Source organism: Oncorhynchus gorbuscha, linkage group LG07, assembly GCF_021184085.1.
Source record: "Oncorhynchus gorbuscha isolate QuinsamMale2020 ecotype Even-year linkage group LG07, OgorEven_v1.0, whole genome shotgun sequence".
Lineage (NCBI taxonomy): Eukaryota > Metazoa > Chordata > Actinopteri > Salmoniformes > Salmonidae > Oncorhynchus > Oncorhynchus gorbuscha.
The window spans coordinates 55,213,661-55,223,431 of NC_060179.1; positions in this window are offsets into that span (position 1 = coordinate 55,213,661).

Here is a 9,771-nt window from a genome sequence, read left to right on the forward strand (position 1 = left end):
GGTCTAGGCAGTATTATATATTACTGTTTTTTAAAACCACACTGCTGCACATTGGTGTTAAATTAATTTGTCCCTGGCTGCATTTAGACAAGCAGCTCAAGTCTGATATTTTATTCCGTGAATGGACTCGTAAATGGACTTACTATACTTGAAAATCGTATTGAATGTATTCAAATGTCAAGTTACAAGTTTGCCGCCGTTGTTAATCCGTTGTTAATCATGATACAAGCTTGCAAAATTAAATTACACGTTTGCAAATCGTACTTGCAACCACAAAACTCAATGTGCGACCACGTAATTGAATATACAAACTCGTGTAGTTCTGTCATCATTATAATCCCATAATAGAATGGTACCAGAGGGGATGGCTGCTGGAGGGAATGACTCCTAACCAATTGTGCTATTTTGTGTGTTTTTTCGCATTGTTTGTACATAATGTTGATGCTACCGTCTCTTATGACCGAAAAGAGCTTCTGGATAATCAGAACAGGGATTACTCACCTCAAACTGCACAATAATTTTTTCTTTAATGAGTCTGACGCGAAGGATATAATCCTTGTCCTTTGCATGAATAAAATAAGGAAATTACAAGGGGCACAGATCGCACGCCCTGACCTTAGAGAGCCTTTTTATTTCTCCATTTGGTTAGGTCAGGGTGGGATTTGGGTGGGCATTCTAGTTTTTCTATTTCTTTGTTGGCCGTGTATGGTTCCCAATCAGAGGCAGCTGTCTATCGTTTTCTCTGATTGGGGATCATACTTAGCCAGCCTTTTTTCCACCTTTAGTTTGTGGGATCTTGTTTGTGTGTAGTTGCTTTTTGCACTGCATGTAGCTTTACGTTCATTTTTGTATTTTGTTGTTTTTTCGTTGTCATTTAATAAAAGTAAAATGTTAGCCTACCACGCTGCACCTTGGTCCAATCCATCTCTAAACGATCGTGACAGAAGATCCCACCACCCACGGACCAAGCAGCGGGCCCAGGAGGAATGGACGTGGGACGAAATAATGGCAGGAGACAGATGCCTGCCATGGAAGTAGGCGGAGGCAGCGAAGGAGCAACAGCGACGACGCTGGGGTTCACGGCCACAAAGACAGCCCAAAAACATTTTTATGGAGGGAGGCACACGAGGTGGTCGGCGGTCCCCATGTGTGAACAAGAGACAACCTGGGAGGAGGTAGTCGGTGGTCGGTCGACTCAGAGAGAGTGCCAGAGCCCGCCTGGGATTCAATAGAACAGTGCGAGGAAGGATACCGGAGAATGTAGTTGGCGAGGAGTATGCGGCAATGTAGGCATTTGGAGGAGCGTGTCACCAGTCCAGTGCAATCTGTGCCGGTCCCATGTATCAGGCCTCCAGTGGGCCTCCCCAGTCCGGTACGTCCTGTGTCTCCTCCTCGTACTCGCCCTGAAGTACATGTCCCCAATCCGGTACGTCCTGTGCCTGCTCCCCGCACTCTCCCTGATGTATGCCTCCACAGCCCAGTACGTCCTGTTCTACCACCAGCACTCACCCTGAGGTGCGTGTCACCAGCCCGGTGCCACCTGTGCCGGTCTCACGCATCAGGCCTCCAGTGCGCCTCCTCAGTCCAGTACGTCCTGTGCCTCCTCCCCGCACTCACCCTGAGCTGCGTGTCACCAGCCCGGTGCCACCAACCGGCCCCATGCATCAGGCCTCCAGTGCGCCTCCCCAGTCCAGTACGTCCTGTGCCTGCTCCTCACGCTCGTCCTGAGGTGCGTGTCACCAGCCCGGTACCACCAGTGCCAGCCCCACACACTAAGCTTCCGGCAACAGTTCCCAGTCCAGAGCTTCCGGCGACGGTTCCCAGTCCAGAGCTTCCGGCGACGGTTCCCAGTCCAGAGATTCCGGCGACGGTTCCCAGACCAGAGCTTTCGGCGACGGTTCCCAGTCCGGAATCTCCAACGACGGTCCACAGTCTGGAACCTCCAGCGACGGTCCACAGTCTGGAACCTCCAGCGACGGTCCACAGTCTGGAACCTCCAGCGACGGTCCACAGTCCGGAACCTCCTGACAAGGTCCATGGTCCAGAGCCTCCAGTGATGATCCACGGCCCGGAGCCTCCAGTGATGATCCACGGCACGAAGCCTCCAGTGATGATCCACGGCCCGGAGCCTCCAGTGATGATCCATGGCCCGGAGTCTCCAGCGACGGTCTGCAGTACAGAGCCTCCAGCGGGGGTCTGCAGTCCAGAGCCTCCAGCGGGGGTTCCCAGTCCAGAGCCTCCAGCGGGGGTTCCCAGTTCAGAGCCTCCGGCGACGATCTACGGTCCGGAGTCCCCGGCGACGATCTACGGTCTTCTTTATTATGTTGGTTAGGCCAGGGTGTGACATGGGTGATTTATGTGTTTGTCTTGTCTAGGGGTTTTTGTAGATTTATGGGGTTGTGTTGTTTTAGGTGTCTAGGTAAGTCTATGGTTGCCTGGATTGGTTCTCAATCAGGGGCAGGTGTTTATCGTTGTCTCTGATTGGGAGCCATATTTAGGCAGCCATATTCTTTGGGTATTTTGTGGGTGATTGTTTCCTGTCTTTGTGTTTTATGCACCAGTTGGGACTGTTTCGGTTTTCACATTTATTGTTTTGTAGTTTGTTCATGTTTGAGTTTTTCTTATTAAAGAACCATGAACTACAACCACGCTGCATTTAGGTCCGCCACTCCTTCCCAGGAAGAAAGCCGTGACACTGTCATATCTTATCTCCCCAGATTTACAGCCAGGTCGGTTCAAACATATGTTAATGAGCCCCTTCATTCTCTTTCTACACCCACAAACATTCCTTTCTTCATAGATCTATGCTACATGACCCCTTCCTAATGAATAAACATGATTTAACACTGCTAGAAAGTCAGGGTACAATTCTGTTAGTTATAATTATATAATTCTACGTTAAATGTATACATCATTTAGTCATTATTAGTCATTATTCATAAAAATCCTCATAACATCTGCTAACCATGTGTATGTGACAAATAAAATTTGATTTGATTTACCACCTTAGTTACCGGCTTCATGATTAAGTGCATTGATGACGTCATCCCCACAGTGACGGCACGTACATATCCCAACCAGAAGCCATGGATTACAGGCAACATCCGCACCGAGCTAAAGGCTAGAGCTGCCGCTTTCAAGGAGTGGGGCACTAATCCGGACAGTTATAAGAAATCCCACTATGCCCTCAAACGAACCATCAAACAGCAAAGCGTCAATATCGGACAAAGATTGAATCCTACTATACCGCCTCTGACACTCGTCGGATGTGGCAGGGCATGCAAACTTTTATGGACTACAAAGGGAAACCCAGCCACAAGCTGCCCAGTGACACAAGCCTACCAGACGGGCTAAATTCCTTTTAATGCTCGATTCGCGGCAAGCAACACTGAAGCATGCATGAGAGCACCAGCTGTTCCAGACGATTGTGTGATCACACTCTCTATAGCCGATGTGAACAAGACCTTTAAACAGGTCAACATTCACAAGGCCACAGGGCCGGATGAATTATCAGGATGCGCGAACCAATTGGCAAGTGTCTTCACTGACATTTTCAACCTCTCCTTGACCGAGTCAGTCATACCTACATGTTTCAAGCAGACCACCACAGTCCCTGTGCCCAAGAAAGCAATGGTAACCTGCCTATATGACTCTGCCCCGTAGAACTCACGTCGGTAGCCATAAAGTGTATGGAAAGGCAGGTCATTGGCTCACATCAACAGCATCATCCCGGAAACCCTAGACCCACTCCACATCTGCCACGCTGATCCTCAACACGAGGGCCCCTCAGGGGTGCGTGCTTAGTCTCCTCATGTACTCCCCGTTCACCCACGATTGCGTGGCCAAGCATGACTCTAACATCATTAAGTTTGCTGACAACACAACTGTGGTAGACCTGATCACCGACAATGATGAGCCAGTCTATAGGGAGGAGGTCAGAGACATGGCAGTGTGATGCCAGGACAACAACCTCCCCCTCAACGTGAGTAAGACAAAGGAGGTGATCGTGGACTACAGGAAAAGGAAAAGTTCCTTGGTGTCAACATCACCAACAAACTATCATGGTCTAAACACACCAAGAGAGTTGTGAAGAGGGCACGACAACGCCTTCTCCCCCTCAGGAAACTGAAAAGATTTGTCATAGGTTTCCAGATCCTCAAAAAGTTCTACAGCTGCACCATCGAGAGCATCCCGACCGGTTGCATCAGCGCCTGGAATGGCAACTGCTCGCCATTCGACCGTAAGGCGCTACATATGGTAGTGAGTATGGCCCAGTACATAACTTGGGGCCAAGCTTCCTGCCATCCACGACATATATACTAGGTGGTGGAAGGCCCAAAAATTGTCAAGGACTCCAGTCACCCAAGTCATTGGCTGTTCTCTCTGCTACCGCACGGCAAGCGGTACCGGAGCGCCAACTCTAGGTCCAAAACACTCCTTAACAGCTTCTACCCCCAAGCCATAAGAATAATTCATCAAATGGCTACCCATTACATTACATTTACATTTAAGTCATTTAGCAGACGCTCTTATCCAGAGCGACTTACAAATTGGTGCATTCACCTTATGACATCCAGTGGGACAGTCACTTAACAATAGTGCATCTAAAACTTAGGGGGGGTGGGGTGAGAGGGATTACTTAACCTATCCTAGGTATTCCTTAAAGAGGTGGGGTTTCAGGTGTCTCCGGAAGGTGGTGATTGACTCCGCTGTCCTGGCATCGTGAGGGAGTTTGTTCCACCATTGGGGGGGCCAGGGCAGCGAACAGTTTTGACTGGGCTGAGCGGGAGCTGTACTTCCTCAGTGGTAGGGAGGCGAGCAGGCCAGAGGTGGATGAACGCAGTGCCCTTGTTTGGGTGTAGGGCCTGATCAGAGCCTGGAGGTACTGAGGTGCCGTTCCCCTCACAGCTCCGTAGGCAAGCACCATGGTCTTGTAGCGGATGCGAGCTTCAACTGGAAGCCAGTGGAGAGAACGGAGGAGCGGGGTGACGTGAGAGAACTTGGGAAGGTTGAACACCAGACGGGCTGCGGCGTTCTGGATGAGTTGAAGGGGTTTAATGGCACAGGCAGGGAGCCCAGCCAACAGCGAGTTGCAGTAATCCAGACGGGAGATGACAAGTGCCTGGATTAGGACCTGCGCCGCTTCCTGTGTGAGGCAGGGTCGTACTCTGCGGATGTTGTAGAGCATGAACCTACAGGAACGGGCCACCGCCTTGATGTTAGTTGAGAACGACAGGGTGTTGTCCAGGATCACGCCAAGGTTCTTGGCGCTCTGGGAGGAGGACACAATGGAGTTGTCAACCGTGATGGCGAGATCATGGAACGGGCAGTCCTTCCCCGGGAGGAAGAGCAGCTCCGTCTTGCCGAGGTTCAGCTTGAGGTGGTGATCCGTCATCCACACTGATATGTCTGCCAGACATGCAGAGATGCGATTCGCCACCTGGTCATCAGAAGGGGGAAAGGAGAAGATTAATTGTGTGTCGTCTGCATAGCAATGATAAGAGAGACCATGTGAGGTTATGACAGAGGCAAGTGACTTGGTGTATAGCGAGAATAGGAGAGGGCCAAGAACAGAGCCCTGGGGGACACCAGTGGTGAGAGCGCGTGGTGAGGAGACAGATTCTCGCCACGCCACCTGGTAGGAGCGACCTGTCAGGTAGGACGCAATCCAAGCGTGGGCCGCGCCGGAGATGCCCAACTCGGAGAGGGTGGAGAGGAGGATCTGATGGTTCACAGTATCGAAGGCAGCCGATAGATCTAGAAGGATGAGAGCAGAGGAGAGAGAGTTAGCTTTAGCAGTGCGGAGCGCCTCCGTGATACAGAGGAGAGCAGTCTCAGTTGAATGACTAGTCTTGAAACCTGACTGATTTGGATCAAGAAGGTCATTCAGAGAGAGATAGCGGGAGAGCTGGCCAAGGACGGCACGTTCAAGAGTTTTGGAGAGAAAAGAAAGAAGGGATACTGGTCTGTAATTGTTGACATCGGAGGGATCGAGTGTAGGTTTTTTCAGAAGGGGTGCAACTCTCGCTCTCTTGAAGACGGAAGGGACGTAGCCAACGGTCAGGGATGAGTTGATGAGCGAGGTGAGGTAAGGGAGAAGGTCTCCGGAAATGGTCTGGAGAAGAGAGGAGGGGATAGGGTCAAGGGGGCAGGTTGTTGGGCGGCCGGCCGTCACAAGACACGTTTACCCGGACAAATGACATCGACTAACCTGTACCCCCGCACATGGACTCGGTACCGGTACTCCCTGTATATAGCCTCATTATTGTTATTTTAAAAAACAATTTTTAACTTTAATTTATTTAGTAAATGTTTTCTTAACTCTACTTTCTTAAAACTGCATTGTTGTTTAATGGCTTATAAGTAAGCATTTTATGGTATGTTGTATTTGGCGCATTTGACAAATACAATTTGATTTGGATCATATTTCAACACTGTGTAATCAGGCAAATTTGCAGAACTGCTAAACCCGGAACCAATCAGAACTCCCATACATACCCCTGGAGATGAAGGAAGCTAATGGCCTGCTTCTATATGGGATGTAAACACAGCCTCAAATGAAAACTGGAGCCTGTTTCTGTATCATGTGTGATGAGCTCCCAAAGACTGAAACCTGTTTTTGAGTGCACTTGAAATATGCAGCATGTGTTACCAATTGTCTTGATCATATGAAGAGGTAACTCCGTTAGCACGATCATATGTCTCCTTTCAAGCAACTTGCAGCAGGCTTAAAGAAACACTCAATCATATACTTTGTATATAAAACCAAATAAAAGCATGTAGATAGAAAGATGTGTGTGTCATGTATGCTGGAATGGAGGTTTAAAAACTACAGCTGCATATACATATTAGCCAACACAGCATATCGTACGCATATAGCATACCTTGCAATACAATCTTCTCTTAAAAACAGCTCAGCAAAAAATGATACAATGTGCTCTGCAATACGATGACCAGCTTCCTTTCCCTTTAAGTTTCTAGACCAGATGAGTTCTCAAATGTCAGAAGCTGCCCAATAGCATGGTGGACATGCATAATGTTGGGTACATCGGAATATAAGGTATGGAGAACGATAAAGAGTCTGCAGGAAGGATGATAGAAAAAGCAGCTGAAGAATTCATGTTTTGCGTTCCAAAATACTAAATGTTCAGTGAATGTGAATATATTTAGGTGGTTAAAATGATGAACTTTCCTATTCACCTTCTAAAAGTTGCCCGTGTCAAATTCTTGTCAATCCATTATTCCGACTACCAAATAGGAAGAAGAATCTTGAAGAATCTACGGCAGCGTTTTGTATAGTTAAACCTGTAACGTCCCGTAATGGATAACAACAATCTTTGGTTATATCACATTATCAGGTGTAGCTACAATCTGTAGCTAACTCCAACTAGGCCCATTGGCAGGGATAAAATGGCATTTCTTATTTGTCAGGATAAATACAATTTGTGAGTCCTGTCTTGATGACTGTATGAGCTATACAATACCTTCCCTATAGAATTTTGTAGTCTTAAATTATTACTTGGAATAATGATAGCTAAAGCTTCCTGTCCCGGAATGACATGCTAATGATGAAGCCAGATAGACCAATGAGTAAGATACGCTCGGTGTTTCCGCTCACTACTAAATATGGTAGTGAGGGGAAGCCCAGTGGCCGGTAGTGGGAAAAGATTGAAGGAGATGGATTTTGGCCGTCATTTTTCAACTTCTCATCGATGAAACATTTGATCTCAATACAGTTTTCTGTTCCCAAAAGTAGAACCTGTTATATAAACATAGTGGACTAAATTTGATTGACTTTACCCATTGCTCTATGTCTTTAATGACGTTGTACTCTTTCAACTAATTTCCTGCATTCCCTTCTCCCTCATATTAGATCTCAGCCTCTCTCTTTGCCTCTGATCCTCACCACACTGTAGCGATACAGGCTCCACGGTCTCTGTTTCCTGGCAATAATCACACTTTCCTGTTGGATGCTTTCCTAACACATTTAAAGTATTACTCAAACGGCTGTGTCTCACCCTCAACAACATTTGTCTCACCCTCAACCTTGTCCCTTCCTGCCGTACTCCCCTCCCCCGACTTTCCTCTGCACTTGAAATAAATGCCTGCCCTTAGTATCTCTATTCCACTGCTCCTGCCATCTCTGCACTATCATGGTACATGGCAGGTGCCTTGCTCATTGAAACTACAACATCAACATCCCCACTACTAAGTGCCTTTTTAGCCAGTATATCAACTGCCTTGTTCCCCTCCTCCCCCACGTGGCCTGGGATCAAAGTAAATCTTATCTGTGTACACATCTGTCTAATCCTGCCATGGGTTTGTAGTACATCATAAAGGAAGTCTTGTCTGCTACGTAAGCTAAAGGACTGGAGACTCATCAACACTGCACATGAATCAGAGCAAATAACTACTCTGTCTTGCTTCCTTCACACACTGCAAGGCCAACAGTATGGCCATCAGCTCTAACGTACAGTATATACAGTCAGATGATCTGTCAAACGGTTCCTGACTGACACCCCACATTCCTGCACTACAAATGCTGACCCAGTACGTCCTGTCCTTGGATCTTTTGAACCATCTGTGTAAAGGGCCACAAAATCCTGATACACAGTATCCAGATGTCTCTTAAACCAATCAGATGGATCAACACCCTCCCAATCTTTCCATAGTCCCTCCAACACTTCTAGATCAACTAGGGTATTACCCACCCACCCAAAACTTGTGTTCTGTCCTCGCTCATGTACCCAGCAAGCCTGTCAAATTATTTTCGCAGGATGAGGCTCACCATGTCCCTGTAGGTTGACCCAATCATTCTTTGCCAGCTGCTGTCTCCTAATGTGCAATAGCATATTCCCCATCTCCACCTGTAGTGCAGCCACTGGGGAGAGACGAAACGCCCCACTATATATTCTGAGTCCTTGCCTCTGTATGAGCCTATCCAATAAGGTTGGGGCTGCGGAACCATATGCTATACTGCCACAGTCTATTACAGATCAGATCAATGCAACATTCATGAAGAACGCCCAGACCCCCACTCCTTCCCTGTCAGACAGCACATCACATTCAGTACCTTCTTACACTTTCCCACCACTCTCTCAATGTGTTCTGCTCAGGTCAGCCTAGTGTCAAAGTATACCCCAAGGAACCTGAAGGCCCCCACCCTCTCCAAGTTTCTCCCATATAACCTCAAGCGTACCTCATCTCCGACCTTCCCCCTGGTAAAGAACACTGTCTGAGTTCTCTACAGAGAACCTGAATTCCCACATTAATGCCCACCACTCTACCTCATCAATTGTTTCCTGTACCTTCCTGATTATGCATGGCACATTTCTTCCTCTTTCCCTCTCCATTAGGCCCCATCATCTGCAAATAACGACCTTCCAATATCCGGCAGGACCTGAGAGTAAACATCAACGATCATGATTGAGAACAACAGAGGACTAATCACGCTCCCCTGCAGTGTACCGTTATCCACCAGGTAGCTGCCTGATAGAGACTTCCCCACACTCACCTGGATAGACCTTCCAAACAGGAAATCCTTTATCCAGTTGTACGTTCTCACTCCAACCACCATAATATCAAGCTTGATTAACAACCCCTCCTTCCATATCATATGCCTTCTCCACATAAAAAAAGACAGCTACAACAGTCTCCTTCTTGACCTCTGCTTCTAAGCAGAGTGCTGTGTCAATAGTACCCCTCCCCTTTCTGAACCCACACTGATGTGGCGATACTAGCCCTCTGCTTCCTTGTCTAGTGCCTCATCAC